Below are 18,468 nucleotides of genomic sequence, written 5' to 3' on the forward strand. Positions count from 1 at the left end.
TTGCTCAGTTAGGTTTGAGCCACAAGCACCCCGCCAGCCTTACTGAAAGCCGGACCTCCCTCAGCGAACCCGTTTTGAATTCCAAAGTTAACAGGAAACATCTAAGAAAATAAACCTAGGCAGAAATAACTGTTAGAGGAAACATAATTGCTCTACTTTTTCTGGGGGGATTAGGTACTAGAGAAAGCCCTTCTCAATCAGAATGAAACAGGTGGCTCTGCCATATCTTGAACAGTACCTGAGCCAATGCTTTTTCCTTCTTCTTTCTTCTTTCTCTCCTTTCCCTCCCCTAGCCCATCCCTGCCTCCAAGTAAGATCCTGATGTTAGCTGCCCAAATGGTTAAGTGTTAACCACTGTTTCCTCTAAGACTACGGAAAACAAGTGATATTGATCTAAGCCTGTAAAATAAGAGGAAGGATGGCGCCAGCTACCCCCTGAGCTGATGGGATAATGGCAGGAAAAGATCAACATGTTTGAGATAGGACCACCAAAACCAAACAGAAGAAAGACAGTGCACATTCCACAAGTTCCTAAAACTTATGGCCCTTTCCCCCTTAAAAAGCCAAACCCATCGGTAGTCTGGTGAGACAGACGACTTTAGGAGGAGATCATTCCTCTCTGTCTCCATATACCGGTATATCTCATAAAGCTCTTGCTACCCACCTTACCCCCTCTCAAGAATTGGCTATTTGCGGCAGGCGGCTCTAACTCGCGAAATTGCCGTAACAATTTGGTGGCCCCTACGGGGACTCCAGCTGTTTGAGACGCGGTGGCCCCGCGGCAGGGCCCGGGCCTAATCGACAGTTCTCCTACCAAGCGGCAGCTGAGGACTCTGTCCCCGGAGGCTGTCCCCTGACCCGGCTCCCCTGCAGCGCCACCGGTCCCCAAGCGCGCCAAAGAGGTGGGTGAAGGCAAGACTTAAACAGGATCCTGAGGTGAGTCCGCGACCCTCTCCCTGTTGTGCTCAGGGCCGGGGCGGATAGGGCGGGCCAGCGTGGCTTCCGGAACTGGACCCCGGCCCTTGGTTTCTAAGGCGAGTGGCGCCTTGAATGACCGTCCCTGTGAGTAGGATCGCAAGGAGGGACTCTTGGTGACTCTAGAGCTGGGCAGGCGTTTGAGTGTGTATCGGCCTTTGGTTTTTGTGTTTGGATTGTTGTCTGTCTCTGGTTGGTGCACCCTGGTTTTGGGGAGTGGGTATAGACATCTCTATCGGTATAGATTGGGAGATTGAAGCCCCTCAGTCTGGCACTGGGGATAGGAGGTGTCTGGAGGATTGAAGTGGAGATTGAGACATTCCTAGTAATGTGTTAGACCTCATTAAGATTATCCTCGTTCCCCTTTTCCCTTCTGGATTGTCTGGTCCGAGTGCTCTGTTTGTCTATTTGTTTTATGGGTGAATCTTATGTGTGACTGGGAGGTTAAGCCTGCCAAGATCACCTCTGTAACCTGGCTGGCTGTCTGAGAGGTTGAGACTGCAAGATTATCTCCGTCCCCTCTGTCTGTGTCTTACGTGTAATTTATATGTGATGCATAGAAAGTGATTGGTGAAAAAATATATATTCAGGGTGAATTAAAACGTACTTAGAGACTCCTGAGGATTTGATTGGGCTGGAGAAAAAAAAAGGAGAAATGCATGGGGAGATCAGATTTTCAGTCTAGACTGGGATTTGAATTACAATAAAGAGAATAGGGTCGCTATGAGTCAGAATTTTTTTTTTTTTTTTACCGAGAACACTCAAGGCAGAGTGTTAAGATTTTAAAAAGAGGTTCTCTCCCAGAGCTCAGAAAACTCTTGGCTGCAGTGCGTGAGGCAAATAAATTCCTATTAGACTAAAAGAAAAAAGTGGTGGTATCAACTACCTATAAAAGTAGAAAAACTAGGTTCTTGAGAATAGTTAGTTAGACTGAATGAGAAATCAAGAAAACATACTAAGAAATTCACCCCTAGGGTGCATCCTTAAATATTAGAAATTCTTTTCTTACTATCAAAAAAAAAAAGAAAAGGCTTCAAAAACTGAAAGAAGTATAGGGTTAAAAATCTCTTGGCTAATAGAACTGACCTGTCACGTTTACTCTAACTGAAATAAAGAAAAAAAATTATTATCTTTTACATTTCAAAATACCTAGGTGCACTTAAACTTACATAAATGAATTGGAATGAATCCCTCCAGCCCCCAGTCTCCCTAACTAAAAATCAATGGATTCATTTACAAAATTGCTAAAGAACTTTGGTACTTACTGGGTAAATAGCCTTTCAGAATGCCCAGGTCAATTTAAACATGAACCAGAATGAATCAGAAACGACCTAATCTTGTCTTCTCAACCCAAAACCTAGAGTTAAAAGGCAGGTAGGGGGCAAGATCAGGCCTTCTCAGCCCCAGTCCTAGTCTCCAGGGTCCTATAGCTCTAGAAACCTTTTAAAAGATTCCTTTCAACTAGGTAAAAACTCTTTTAAGACAAAACATAAAAAATTGCTGTTTTAACTGTAGTTATCATAAACTGGGTAGATCCCAATCATAAAAACAAAACAAAACTGTGTAAACAAGTCCCCTCTGTTGTAAGAGAACTTTAAGAAGCCAAAAAGAAAAATACATATGTGTGTATTTAGGCGTGCTAATGAGTGAGTTCATTTTTGTCAGTTAAGGGAAACCCTGGTGGCATAGTGGTTAAATGCTACAGGCGCTCCTTGGAAACTCTGTGGGGCAGTTCTACTCTGTCCTATAGAGTCGCTGAGTCGGAACTGACTTGACGGCACTGGGTTAAGGGGATGTACTATAAGAGATACACAACAAAAAACATTTAAGAGGTTTATTGAAAAAAAGAAATTTCCTTAATAATGGTCAAAAGTTTTATCTGTTTGACTGAAGTTAATGGTTTATGAGATTTTTAAGAGCTGCAGTGGGTTTTTTTTTTTTTTTTTGGTTTAATGTTAAATAGCATGTAAAACAAAGAATTAGGTTTCTCACTGTTAAAATAACAAAACTTTCTTTGATTACTCAGTTGAAGAGTTAATCTCTTCCTTGTGTATTCTACTTCAAAGACGAAAAGGTTCAGTCTGTCATTTACAATAAGATTTCTGAGTCAGAAACCAATATGGCCTTAAAAAAAAAAGAAAAAAGGTTTTTACTTTAAGATTTTTGGTTAAATAAAGTATTGTTTCTTAGTAACTTATGATAAACTCCTGACAAGTTGGGAAGCCACAAAATTTTATTTAAAAAAGTTTATTTAACATACTATAACTTACACAGAACGTATTGTTAAAATCATGAGAAGTGCCTGATTCTTTCTCTTTGTGTTAAAATTTATATGTTGGTATTTCCTCTTGTGTTTTTGCCTAATATTAGGCAACAAATAATTACTAACTTGGTTAAAACTTAATTTTTTTGAATCTAGCAACATCACAGCCAATAGATTAAATGAAGAATTACTCTTCAGGTATTTAGAGACTTGATAATCTCAGAATGTTCTTGGGGCATCCTGAGCATATGGCATCATGTCACAAGATTATTATGCGTTACATCTGAAGTTCTTTAAAAATATGGTTAATGTTATTACTGAAAATATTTTTATCTAAGGTTTTTTTAACTGATTTTTTTTTTACATTATGCTTGTAATTAGTTTCTATCGGATCTTTCACTATAAAGAATTATGTTTCTAAATTAATCATGACCATATTAAGTTTTGTCATCTACAGATAAGTTTTTACTTTACTGATTTTCTGAAAACATTTGACCAGAATACCTCAACTAAAAAAGATGGACTTATTGGACTTATGAAAAAGACTGTGACTGGACTCAATCAAGATTTCTAGAACCTCTGTGTAGAAGCCGATGGTTTTACAGACTGCAGTGGATCCAGGATCACTTGCAACAGAAGTTAACTACGTAAGACTGAGTAAATGAAACAATACTATGGGTCTTATGTGAGAATATTGCTGATGTTTTAAGGTCTTTCTTCCTGGAAATAATACTTTAAGGTCCTATTTTCTAAATATAAGAAACCATTTTCCTCTTTTCCCCTAAATTATCTTACTAATGGGTTTAGGTATTTTAAATCTTGAATTAAAAGTTCCTGTTGGTAAACTTAAGAAAGTTGTAAATATCATAACCAGAAAAGTGTCTGAAATTTGAGCTATGATTGATTCTACAGATTAGAATGGTATTCGACTTTCTGTGAGTTCTCTCAAGGAATAGTTTGCGCCTTAATAAATGTTGCTGTATGTACACTAATACACAGTCAGAAGTTTTACAGAGTGTGGTTGCTACAGAGGCACATAGAAAACAGTTACTGATGCTGCTTAGACATAAACAAACACCTCATGAGATTTGTTTCCTTGGTTCAAAGGCCTTAGGGTCATGGTTTCATTGATTATTTCAGACAATTGGTCTAGTATGTTTCTATTCTACCTCCTGATTTGCTGTATGGTGCCTGAGATCTTAAAAACCAGAGAGTGCCCAATTACCATCTAGTGAACATTTTCAATCAGAAATTCTATAACAAGATCATGATCCAAAGGAGGAAGCCATGAGAGAGTGTATATAATTCTCCTGAAATTCAAATTTCTGGCTTTCAGAGAGGTTAGGGCAACCTACATAGGCCATCCCCTTTGGGTGTCCTTCTGAACCTCGAGCCTTGAGAAAAAAACTGATTCCTGAAGCCACTTTGAGTCAAACAATTGTCCAGATAAACTAACAAGACCATTTTGCTCTGGGCGTTGTGCTTTTTTTTATAAAGAATTCAGTCTATTTTGAAAAACTGACTTCAAAGATCAGTAAATAGAGTTATGTTTAGGGTAAATCAGTAATGGGTTTAATCAGTCTTCAAGACAATGTTGTATAAAATACCTGTCTAATGCTTGTAATCAAGTGTTAACCCTCTTGCTATACAGAAAATTATGTAACTTAAAGAAATCAGGTTCTCAGAGGAGATCGACCTCATGGTTCAGACTCCATTTTGTCTTAGACTTCACCTCTGCTTCTGAGTAAGTGACCCATGACTATTAATAGGTAAACCAAGGAGAGGCAGCTTGCCCTCAAGAAAAACACTTGGTATGTTTTAGACAGATTAACTGGAGACCTCCAACAGGAGAAGCCCATCCTGTATTACCTTGCTAATCATATATTCTTTAATAGAAACTTGTTTGACATTGAGTTTGCTCACTTTAACAATATGGTTGATGAGAACATTGCTCTTAAAATCCTGGTGAAGAACCAGATGGTATCCGGTAGAAAACCAGCACCGTGACTTTAAAGAACCTGCCATGGTCGCCATCTAGGAACTTGACTAAGTCCAGGTATTGATCATCAAATGTGGTATCTTCAATCTCCAAGCAAAAAGAGGGAATGATTTAAGAAATAATATTAGAGTTATTACTCCCCCCAAAAAAAAAAAATTTTTTTTTTTAGTCCTTGTGCATAGAAAATGTGACCCAGCTGGAACTGGGCTTACAAGGACTCACAGAGACACATCAACTGGGCCCTGAGGTATAAAGACAATAAATAGGATAATCTCAGAAAATGTGTTTTAGAGAACCTTTCACATAAGCCAGAACACAAAAGACTTTCCACTCTTACCTTTTCCTATTAACATCTAATGAATAGAAATTTGTTAGACCAATGAAGACCCTCCTGACTGTCATTACTAAAACCTGTACCAATGATCATTAAAAACGACGATTCAAGATACAAAATCACAGCTTCCAGTTTGTGAAAAAGTAAAGCTTTCAACAGTTTTGTTCATTTTATACCCTTCAATATTCTTAAGACTTGAAAAGACACGACTCTAGCAACACGCTTGTCTGCTTCCCACTTTTCCCTTTTTAAAAAATATGAACCAGTAAAAAGACTTAAGTGGCTATTCAAGAGACGAAACAAACACCGGTAAATAAGTATCATAAAAATAAGTAATATAGAAGTATTAAGAATTGTTTTCGCTCTAGCCCTTTTACTAATTTCTATTTTAACCTTTGCTTGTGTTGTTCCTCTCTCCAGACATGCTTATGTGTCTTGGTGTATGCCTTAATGAGTTGGTGCCTTCTCCCCGGAAGGGTAGAGTCATTTCAAGTGATTCCAAAGTTCCAGCTTCAAATGACGGTTGCTCAGAAATTTCAACCCATCCCCCATCAAGAAGAGAGGCAACAGCCTGATAAAGGACCACCGTAGATACAAGAGAGATACAGTGGTTCAACGCAGACAACACAAGAGTTCCACTTCTCTAACCCTTAGGCCTCTACGCCCCCATCCAGCAGGAAGCAGCTAGAGACACGGCGCCCTGTTTCCCAAGACTGAGAAACCTACAACAAAAAGGGGGGATTGAAACAGGCTGCTCAGCCACATCTTGCACAGTACCTAAGCCAATGTTTTTTTCCTTCTCCTTTCTCTTCCTTTCCCTCCCCTAGCCCATCCCTGTCTCCAAGTAAGATCCTGATGTTAGCTCCCCAAATGGTAAAGTGGTAACCAACGTTTCCTCTAGACTGTGGAAAACAAGTGATATTGATCTAAGCCAGCCAAATAGGATGAAGGATGGCACCAGCTACCCCCTGAGCTGATGGGATAATGGCAGGAAAAGATCAACATGTTTGAGATACAACCACCAAAACCAAACAAAAGAAAAAGAGCGCACATTCCACAAGTCCCTAAAACGTATGGCCCTTTTCCCCTTAAAAAGCCAAACCCATCGGTAGTCTGGTGAGACAGACGACTTTAGGAGGAGATCATTCCCCTCTGTCTCCATATACCGGAATATCTAATAAAGCTCTTGTTACCCACCTCACCCCGGTCTCAAGAATTGGCTATTTGCGGCAGGCGGCTCTAACTTGCGAAATTGCCGTAACAAGAACAGCCTGTAGGACCTGGGAAAAAGTGGCAACAGAACAGCCAAGAGTGTGTAGTTCTGGATTACCTGGGTTCCTTGTGTTCTAAAATGTTCTTCCTCATAAAAGGCTCTAGATCAAAAGATAGTCTACCCATTCATCTATCCATCCATCTACCCATTTATCCATCCATCCCCAAACATTACTTGATACCCATTACAATTACCAGGCTGAGGCTAGGTTATATATACCCTGTGTATATATGTATATTTCCTGTCTAGTCAGGAAATAAAGCTACAGTCAGAGAGAAAATTCTCCTTGCTAAAGGAAATGGCTGGCAGATATAATAGAGTCCTGTGAAGTGCAATACAGCGTGGAGACAAAGAGCACAGGCTCTGGGATCAGATTAATTTGAATCATGACTCTGCCACTTTCAGTTAAGAGCTTGACTACTAGCCGAAAGATTGACAGCTTGAATCTACCCAGAGGCACCTCGAAAGACAGGCCTGGATATCTGCTTCCAAAAAATCACAGTCTTGAAAACCCTATAAAGCAGTTCTACTCTGCACACATGGGGTCACTAGGAGTCAGAATTGACTTGATGGCAACTAATAATAACAACATCCTTGGGAAAGTTACCTAACCTCTCAGTGCTTTAGTTTCTTCATCTATAAAATGAGAGACTAATAATAGTTCCTGCCTTACGGGATTATTGTAAAAATTGAATAAATATAAAATGCTTAGCACAATACCTGGCATATATTACACGTTTGACACATTTTAGCTAGTATTATTAAAAGCAGGATATCTGGAGAACCACAGTGACTTCTGCAGAGCATAAGGAGGCAGTGGGAAAGAAGAGTTTCCTAAGAGGAAGAAAGATATGTCAGAGGCTGTGACCAGGATCTGGAATGCTTTGCAAATGCCTCAGCCAGTAGGCATGGAGGGAGCAAGTTACTCAGGACCTAGGGTTTTCTCCATCCGTTTATCTTCATGCTCCCAGAGACCCAGCAACAGCTCATCCCACCCAACAGTGCTGCCAAAAGGGGTCTTGCTGGGGAAAGCCAGGGGATAAGGAATGCCCTCAGGAAGAATAGAGGGAGGTTGGTCAGAGACCTAGGCAGCAGAAATCCTTCAGAACCCTGAGAAGGGGGAAACCCTTAACCAGGGGAGCCTGCTGGGGCTTTGGAATACAAGCCACAGCAGAGTCCCTGAGCCTGGGGGCCCCCGACCTTTCTCTATTAAATATTCCCCCAAGGGAGCAACTGATAAAGGAAGAAGTTGCATGAAAGACAAAGGCAGAAGAGTTGGCACGGTTAGTGTGATGACTTCTGCCAACCCACTGGAATGTCTACAGGGAGGATAGACCCTGGTCAGAAATCAGACAATCTGGAGAGGCTGCACGATATTGTCCCTGGCTGGGGAGAGTGGTGAATGCCCTGAAGAAGTCCCACAGGCCTTCTGGCCAACTGATGGCTGGAATGTGGGAGTCAGGGTCAGAGTGGGAGAGGATGCTGTAGTTAACAGAAAGAGGCTCCCTCTGATCATGGGCAGGGTCTGGGAAGCATGAACAGATCTGGTGGAGGTGAGGGGGTTAGCAGAGGACAACAAAGGCCTTACTGCCACTTTGGGGGAACTGCAATTAAGCTTCTCTAGGATTCTTTCTGTAGTTCTTGAAAGGCTGGGATAAGTGTGTGGACAACCCTGCAGATAGTGGAGAGACCCACCACCTGGGGCGAGCTGCCTCCATGTCACAGAGCAGAGGAATGTGACAAAGCCCCAAGAAGACTAGAGGCCCAGAAGAAAGGACAGAAGAACTCTTGCTTTCAGCCCTGAAACCGTGCTGGGAGAAGACAGGCTGTGGGGGAAGATGATGCTTATCTCCAAGCTTACCCAGTATGTAGCCTCACTACCACACGGCAGACACTCCTGAGACCCCAGCAAGGGTGATTCTCAAAGATGCGGGGACAAATTGGCCAAGCTTGTCCAAGATGTGCCATATGCATGGCCCCCAAAGTATCCCACTCTGACTTCAAGATGCATCAAGATTGATTCAAATATCAATTCAAAGATTCATGGAAAATACAAATAATCCCCTATCTGCAGCTTCTAAGGGGGCTTGTGGTCTTCTGGCCAGCCCTGGCTCTGAGTTCCTTTCTCTGATAAATTAGTTTGGTTCCTGACTCATGTCTCCATCCTATAGATGCTGTCTTTTTATGCCACAGTGACCCACATGTGGAACTCAGCCTTTTTCCCTTTATTTCCACTAAAAAAGCCACTCTCACCAAACCTAACAGAGGCACTTCTGTAGGGGCAAGTAAGCTGGGGAGGAGGTTACATCACAGGAGAGCAAATGACTTCAAATTCAAAGCAGACTTCCCTGTTCTTAGTGGTTTGTATGGCTTGGCTATCTTTCTTTTTTCTCCACCCTTCTCTACAACCAGTCTTCTCTGCTCTCCCCCATTCCTGAGCTCCCATTGAATTCTAATTCAGAGAAGTTCGATGATCTTTTAATACATTTTAATGCCTTCAGCTAAAGTATTGTTGAGGACTTTACTTCCAACCGTAGATGCTTATAAAGATCTTTTCTTCAACGATAGTTCCCTGAGGAGGGAGTTACAGGAACCACCCTGCCTGTATCTGCGGTTTTGCTTTGCAAGGTTTCAGTTACCTGTGGTCAACCTCAGATGGAAAATGTTAAATAAGTATGTAGCCTGATGAAATCTCACGCCCTCCTGCTTCGTCATTCACATAACTTTTATTACAATATATTATTATAATTGTTCTGTTATATTATTAGCTATCATTGTTAATTTCTCACTGTGCCTAATTTATAAATTAAACTTTATCATAGGTATCTATGTATAGGGCACATCATAGTATATACAGGGTTCAGTACTATCTGAGATTCCAGGCATCCACGGGAGGTCTTGGAACGTATCCCCCACAGGTAAGGGGGGACTACTGTAAAGTAATTTTTTGCACTCTTCTAAGGAGCCCTGGTGGAGCAGTAGGTAAAGCACTCAGCTGCTAACCAAAAGGTAGGTAGTTCGAACTCCCCAGTGGCTCTGCGGGAGGAAGATGTAGCAATCTGCTTCTATGAAGATTACAGCCTTGGAAACCCAATGGGATGGTCCTATACGGTCGCTATGAGTAGGAATTTACTCAAGGCAATGGGTTTGGTTCTTGGTTCTTTTAAGCCCGCCTGAGGGTAGACTTCAGAAGAGGAAGGACACTGCATTTCTTTGCTGGGCTGCGAGGAGCTAGGACTTCTTTGTTGTCTTCCGTTGCTGTACAGTCATTCTGACTCATGGTGATCCCATGTATTGCAGAGTAAAACTCCTCCATGGTTTTCAAGGCTGTGACCTTTTGGAAGCTTTACTTCCAAGGCACCTCTGGGTGGGTTTGAACTGCCAACAGTTTGAACTTGCAACTTTTTTGTTAGCAACATCATGATAAATAGAGAAAATATTGAAGTTGTCAAGGATTTCGTTTACTTGGATCCACAATTAATACCCGTGGAAGCAGCACTCAAGAAATCAAATGACAGATTGCACTGTGCAGATCTGTTGCAAAAAACCTCTTCAAAGTGTTGAAAAGCAAAGATGACACTTTGAGGGCTAAGGTGCGCCTGACCCAAGCCATGGTATTTTCAATTGCCTCATATGCATGGAAAAGTTGGACAAAGAAAAAGGAAGACTGGGGAAGAATTGATGCTTTTGGATTATGGTGTTAGCGAAGTAGAGAAAATATATTTTCCTTAGTGTTTTAGTATTATAATATAATTTTAGTATTAGAGGGAATATATTGCCTAGTTTTTTATAGCTGTATAATCTGTGACTAATCTCTAAAAAAAAAAAAAAAAAACTCTAGTCTTTGGAACACATTTACTTGCTCTAAAATCTGTCTCATGATTGTTCCTTTAAAGAAAAATGAGGTAATCAATTTTTTTTATTGTTGATTAAACTATTTTCCTCTCCCAGGGGGAAAAACACACAAGACTGAGATAACTGAACAAATCTTTGGTCCGCCTCAAAGAGGAGTCAAAATTCCTGAAAATCTCTAAACCCTGAGAGAAACCAGGGTGGTGTGAAGAGACTGGCAAGACTCCCCGATGACATGAAGAGACTTACAAGGCCTCAATGATAGATCACTTTATCAACATGTCCAACTCAAAGATAAGTCAGGATTCCTGGAAATCTCTAAACCCTGACCTTCCCCCTACAAAACCCTCCAGTTAGCCCTTTAATGTTAGACAGAATTTGGGAGAAATTTAACCCCCTTTCTCTCTTGGACACCAGTGTTCAATAAAGGCCTTTTGCTGCTTACCTCCTCCTGTCTCAGTATTGGCTTTGCAGCAGGCGGCTCAAATCTGCGATTTGCGGTAACATTAGCAAAGAATATTGACTATACCACGGACTGCCAGAAGAATGAACAAATCTGTCTCAGAAGAAGTACAGCCAGAATTCTCCTCAGAAGCAAGGATGTCGAGATTTTGTCTCATATACTTCGGACGTATTATCAGAAGGAACTAGTCCTTGGAGAAGGACATCATGCGTGGTAAAGTAGAGGATCAGAGAAAAAGAGGAAGACCCTCAAGGAGATGGAGTGACACAGTGGCTGAAACAATGGGCTCAAACATAGCAATGATTGTGAGGATGGCGTAGGATGAGGCAGTGACCCTGTTCTGTATAGGGTCACTATGAGTAGGAACCAACTTGACGGCACCTAATAACCAGTACTTAATCATTTGTGCCACTCAAGGACTTCTTTGTTGTTATTGTGCAGCAATGAGTTGATTCTGACTCATAGTGACCCTATAGGACAGAGTAGAACTTCCCCATAGGGTTTCCTAGGCTGAAATCTCTACAGGAGCAGATCACCAAAACTTTTCTCCCAGGGAAGGGCAGGTGGGTTCGAACCACCAACCTTTCGGTTAGCAGCCCAGCACTTAACCTTAAGGACTTCTTTAGCCCCTGTAAAAATTGTGAAGCTAGTTCAGGATGCAAAAGTGGAGGGACAAGGTCCTCATCCTTCCCCTGACTGGGGAGATGTTGCGTGTGCAGGTGGAAGGAATCATACTCTTGCTTTGTCATCTCCAAAGAGCAAGGAAAGGCTTTGGAACATGGTGGTGACTGTGCTCTACAGATCAGGTGCTAAGCAGGGCAGCCAACGCTAGACCTTGAGGTCACCAGACAAAGGTATTTCTTTTAACAAAAATCAAGCAAACAAAACTTTAACCTCACTGGAAAAAGGGTAATGGAGTGATACAGCATAATTGTTATGACAATAGTCTTGCTAAGCTACCCATAAAGCCAAAAAACTCGTTTCCATCGAGTTGATTCCGACTCATTGCCACCCTATAGAACAGAGTAGGGCTCCAAGCTACCCACAGAAGAAGAGAAATAGGCCATCTCTTCTCTGTCCATTCATTGTCCACCACAGCGAATACACAAGAAAAAAGAAGGAAACAAGTGATTGCCGACTGGCCCAACGGAGTCTCTGGATGGTGCAAATGACTAAGAGCTCAGCTACTAACCAAAATGTTGTCAGTTCCAATCTACTCAGGAGTACCTCAGTGCCTCAGAAGAAAGGCCTGACAATCTACTTCTGAAAATCACGGCCTTGTTATTGAAAATCTTATGGAGCACAATTCTACTCTGAAACACGTGTGATCACCATGAGTTGACTGTTTTTCACTGACTGTCATGCTCTGTGTTGAGTACTCTAGATAAATAATTTAGTGGCATATCTATGAAAAATAGCACCTATGGCAATTAGTTTTAAATTACTGAATGATCTCTCACAGCTGAAGATGAAAACTGATGGCCAATAGAAACTGCTCATTGGCGCCCACCTGCCTGCAAGAGGCCATACCTTAGATATACCTCTGTTGATGCCACTTAACCTTAAAGAGAAGCTTCAAAGATTCTCCAAGAGATTCATTTCCATTATATGGATAAGGAAACTGAGGCCTAAAGAGATGAAGGAAAGCACCCAAAGTCTTCTAGCCAGCGAGTAGTAGAGGTTGATTTGAACTCAATCCGAGTTCCTCCAAATTCCATCAGCTTTCTATTGTCTCAGCTGACCCCCGCCCCTCCCCAACTCCAACCCATAATGACTGCAAGTGGAAGGGAACATAGCTGAGACCAAATCAAAAAAACCAAACCTATTTTTGTTGAGTGAATTCTAACTCAGCAACCCTGTAGGTCAAAGTAGAACTGCCCCATAGGGTTTCCAAGGAGCGCCTGGTGGATTCGAACTGCCGACCTTTTGGTTAACAGCCATAGCTCTTAATCCCTACGCCATAAGGGTTTCCAAGCTGAGACCAGGAAAGGAAAATGCCTTCAGGACTGAAAAGTGCAGAGAGGAACAGGCACACCCAGGATCAGTAGGCTGAGTGCTGCAACTACAGTCTTAGCATCTTTAGTTTTTATTTTCCCTTTGGTTCTTGGTCAGCTCCTTTGGAAAATTCTAGTCAATCTCAACTGAACAAAAAGCAAAGCTATCTTGTGTTAATAACTTGTCAGGAGGGTGGCAGTTGGGAGGAGAGAAGGGAAAAGAGAAAGGAAAAAACTGGAAAAGGGGATAGGGCAGTGCATGAATGGGACAGCACCTGCTCATGGGGATGGCGAGTCCTTTGGATGCTACTTTTCAGTGAAACACGGTCCATAGAATCAAGTGTTTGAGACCAAAGTTGGCACATCTCAGGGAATGACTGAAACAACCCTGGGTTAAGCACCTATGAGCCAGCTGCTGTGCTAAAGTTTATAACCTCTTTTAGTCCTCCTAGCAACGTTTTGAATTGACACCTTTGAATTATGGTGTTGGAGAAAAATATTGACTATACCACAGACTGCCAAAAGAACAAACAGATCTGTCTTGGAGGAAGTAAAGCCAGAATGCTCCTTAGAAGCAAGGATGGCGAGGCTGCGTCTAACATACTTTGGACACGTTATCAGGAGGGATCAGTCCCTGGAGAAGGACATCATGCCTGGTTGAGGGTCAGTGAAAAGAAGGTAGACCCTCAACGAGATGAACTGACACAGTGGCTGCAACAATGGGTTCAAGCACAACAACGACTGTGAGGATGGTACAGGACCTGGCAGTGTTTGTTCATAGGGTTGTACATAGGGTTCCCACTTGACAGCACCTAACAACAACAGCAACATTTTGAGGTATTATTGATTGATCTCATTTTTCTAGGAAACTAAGGCAAATTAGCAATTCAATGATTTACCCAACAATATACAGCTAGTCTGCATTTTCATTTAGCATTTAGAGCATTTAACACTAACCTTTTTACTGTGGAGCCCTGAGGGTGCAGTGGTTAAGTGCTCTGCTGCTAACCAAAAGGTCAGCAATTTGAATCCACCAGCCACTCCCTGGAAAACCTATGGGGGCAGTTATACTCCGTCCTATAGGGTCGCTATGAGTTGGGTTTGATTTTTTTGTTTTAACCTTACCATAGTGGTCCCTGGCTAGCACAAACGGTTAAGCATTCAACTACTGCCAAAAAGGTAGGTAGTTCAAACACACACCGGCAGCACCTCGAAAGACAGTCCTGGTGATCTGCTTCAGAAACATCAAAGCCTTGAAAACCTTATGGAGCAGTTCTACTCTGCACACATGGGGCCACCATGAGTAGGAATCTTCTCAATGGTAACTAACAGCAGCAATAACAACAAGTTTTATTACAGTCATGCCCACGCCTTTTCCCCTACCCTAAATTATCCCTTGGGGTCATCTTATTGAGGCAGGCAGCCTCAGAGCCCAACCCTTCTAAGAGACACCCTCCTACACCAAGCAGTATAAGCTGCACTTTCTTCTGAAATTTTCCTTGACAAGATAACCACAGAACAGGCCATGGATGGCCTCAACCCACCACTGGGTGGAGACTTAACATCCTAATTTTAAAAATCCACCCCTTCCTCCATTCTGGAGAATTGAACCCTTGTCTAGAGAAAATGCATAGTCATCCCCAAGCCCTGAGCACCTGTGTGAAGGTCAGTCCTTAATACTTATAATGAATTTGCATTTCCTTGTCTGCTCTCTATAAAAGCCCACGTTCCCAAGAGACCTGAATGGGGTCTTGGAGGGAGCAGCCCCGATTGCTCCTTTCCTTGTACAATAAATTAAGGCATCTTTCTAATCTCCCATCTTGGCCTTTTGTCTATTGGCTGTAACAAGTCACACTGAGCAAAACCTGGGGTTTTCACTTGGCAACTTTTCAGTAGAGATTATTCTGCCCAGTGTTCTTTCAATGACTTTATTTTGGGCAAGGAAATTTTCTTTGATAAATATTTATTAATTAGTCTTAAATCATCTAAAGCAATGCTAACGTGGAATCTTATGGAAGAATCCTGACAAAGCCAGGAAAGAAGGAGGCAAAGAAATCTAACACACAAATGGCAACGATTCCTTAGGATCTGACACTTCAATTGTTAAGTATTCGAGGTCATTGTAAACCAGCCATATAAAGATCACTTAAAAAATCAATATTGCTATATACTGTATTTTAAAGATAGGTGGTTATTGTATGGAGATTACAAATAGGGAAAGGGTTATTGTGGTTTGAGGTAAAATTTCCAATGACAACATCATACTTAGATTCCAAAAGTGCTGAATCTCAAGCAATCTGGGTGGGTATGATCGTGTGCTCTGGGAAACTGACTTGAAGCCTGAAGCTAGTAAAGACCAAGACTCTGATTGATGTCAAACACGCACTGGAAAAGTTTGATTAAGAATATTGCATTGTGGTTGAGAAAAAGCAATATTTCTATGTTCTAATCATGGTGCAACTTTAAATATATAATTTAAACTATTGATATATTAATCATTTTTAAATTAACAAATATCATATGTAATTTCATATATAAGTAATTAAAACAATAAAAACCAGTTGCCATTGAATTGACGCTGACTCATGGTGACCCCATGTGTGTCAGAGCATAACTGTGCTCCATAGGTTTTTAATGGCTGATTTTTTTGAAGTAGATCACCAGGCCTTTCTTTGAGGCACCTCTGGGTGGACTCGAATCTCCAACTTTCATTTAGCAGCATTGCACCACCCAGGGACTCCATTAAATCAATGTTGTTGTTGTAAGGTGCCGTTGAGAAGGTTCTGATACATAGTGACCCCATTCACAACAGAATGAAACACTTCCCGGTCCTGTGCCGTCCTCACAATCATTGTTGTGCTTGAGCCCATTGTTACAGCCACGATGTCTTCGTATTTTGAGTGCCTTCCAATCTGAGGGGCTCATTTTATGGCACTATATCCATGTTCTGCTGCTCTGGCTAATTTTTTCACAAGTGGACTGCCAGGTCCTTCTTCCTAGTCTGTCTTAGCCCGGAAGCTCTGCTGAAACCTGTCCACCGAGGGTGACCCTGCTGGTGTTTGAAATACCGGTGGCAAATCTTCCAATATCACAGCAACATGAAAGCCATATTACGACAAACTGACAGACAAGTGTAGTAGAGTAACCAACTCTGATTAAAGGAAAATTGAGAGATTTATTGAAAGATAAGAGACAGCTTGAGCTGGGAATAGACTGAACTCCATGCTGTGGAATCCAGTAATTCAAAATGGCAACTCGGCAGTGATGTTTTATAGGAGGGGAAACAATGGATATGAAACACATTACTCGACTGGTATTTACAAGCTTGGATCAGCAAAAGACATTACTGGATTGGTAGTTCATTTTTTTTTTTAATTTATTGTGCTTTAAGTGAAAGTTTACAAATCAAGTCAGCCTCTCATACAAAAAGTTACATACGCCTTGCTATGTACTCCTAGCTGCTCTCCCCCTAATGAGACAGCATGCTCCTTGTCTCCACCCTGTATTCCCCGTGTCCATTTACCAGTTCCTGTCCCCCTCTGCCTTCTCCTCTCACCTCCAGACAGGAGCTGCCCACATAGTCTCATGCGTCTACTTGAGCCAAGAAGCTTACTCATCACCAGTATCATCTTCTATCTTACAGTCCAGTCCACTCCCCGTCTGAAGAGTTGGCTTTGGGAATGGTTCCAGTCTTGGGCTAACAGGAGGTCTGGGGACCATGACTTCTGGGGTCGCTCTAGTCTTAGTCAGGCCATTAAGTCTGGTCTTCTTATGAGAATTTGAGGCCTGCATCCCACAGTTCTCCTGCTCCTTCAGGGATTCTCTGTTGTGTTCCCTGTCAGGGCAGTCATCGGTCATAGCCGGGTGCCATCTAGTTTTTCCGGTCTCGCGCTGAAGTAGTGTCTGGTTTATGTGGTCATTTCTGTCTCTTGGGCTCATATTTACCTTGTGTCTTTGGTGTTCCATCATTCTTCTTTGCTCCAGGTGGGTTGAGACCAATTGATGCACTTTAGATGGCCACTTGCTAGCGTTAAGACCCATTGCCACTCATGGATTGGTAGTTCATTTTAAGGCAGGGCTTCATGAACGATGAACTCATGAACTCGTGAACGATGGGTTCCTGCAGCCGAAATTGGAAGGACTTCCTCTGCTGAGCTCTGTAAGGCGATTGGCTTAGAAGGATATATGTCTGTTTTTTAGATTGGTTACAGTGTGGCAATTACACGGGTATGTGACAGGGAGGGGTTGCAGTGTAGTTATGTCATCATTACTGGACATGCCTTGATTAGAAACAGTATGGAAGATGGCTGCCACTCGGGTGAAAATGGAACAAGCAGACAAGGCACTGCACCCAATCCTTAAACTGCATTTCAGATATTACTAGGTGCCACAATTTTTTTTTTTAATTCCCTTACACACAAGTGATTAAATCAATACTTAACTCTTATACACAGATGTCTATTTCATTTACCTCTTGACACATTTCTTATATTCAAGTCAACTAATCTTTTTTTTAAGAACTTCTTGGGAAAATGAGGGTTGCTCTAATATGTGTAGTCACTCCCCATGTGTTATTTGCAGAATTGTCTGATGTCCACTATTCCATTCTCATTGAGGCAATGGCCACAGCCTAATTCGCGCATGGTTCAGCCTAGCACATACTTGAAGACTGTTGAATTGTTGCTATCATTTTAGAGATAATGAAATAGAAATGCCAGGAGGTTAGGAGACTTAACCAAATCACACAGCTAATAACGAGTAAAGCTGGCTCTAGAACCGTTTCCAGTGGCCACTATATCAAGCTGAAGAGTGCAAGGAAGCCCCTCCTCCTACCCCATTGGGTACAAAGCCCCATCACAAGGCTAAAACTCTGCAAAGCCTTATCTTGCAAGTGCGGAGCTGGAGGGTATCTCGAGATGTTGTGTGTTATTCCTGGACCTGGTCGTTCCCCAGGGCAATGTGACACACACATAAGTTTGGTCTTTTGCTGATTTGTTATCAATTCAGGATAGCTGGGAAGCAAAACTGGCAACATTTAATCATTTGGTTTAGAAATTCTCATTTTTTTTTTTTTCATTTCAATTGTTATCTCTCTTTTTTCTCCTCATTCTTTTCAACACATGATAGCTATACTACAAAAAACTGTGAACACACTGCCTGTGATGAGCATTTCCTAAGAACTGGCTCCCCCCACTTCTTCTGAGGAGATAAGCTTAGTGGGAAATTTGCAGATGTGTGCTAAGGAGGAAATACTGGGAAAGGCTTTTGGCCAAACAGACATTGCAGCAGGGTTGTTAATGATGCAAGCTGGCATG

At 41.8% G+C, this 18,468-nt stretch overlaps 1 long non-coding RNA gene across 1 annotated transcript; it reads left to right on the forward strand.

Annotated features, from left to right (window-relative positions):
- The first annotated feature begins 479 nt into the window (after positions 1-479).
- On the forward strand, positions 480-12,182 carry LOC126073266 (uncharacterized). The gene is made up of 3 exons (XR_007516701.1): positions 480-936; positions 3,738-3,885; positions 10,796-12,182. It is a non-coding gene; the product is annotated as an uncharacterized LOC126073266 (long non-coding RNA).
- The last annotated feature ends 6,286 nt before the right edge of the window (positions 12,183-18,468 follow it).

Source organism: Elephas maximus, chromosome 3, assembly GCF_024166365.1.
Source record: "Elephas maximus indicus isolate mEleMax1 chromosome 3, mEleMax1 primary haplotype, whole genome shotgun sequence".
Classification (NCBI taxonomy): domain Eukaryota; kingdom Metazoa; phylum Chordata; class Mammalia; order Proboscidea; family Elephantidae; genus Elephas; species Elephas maximus.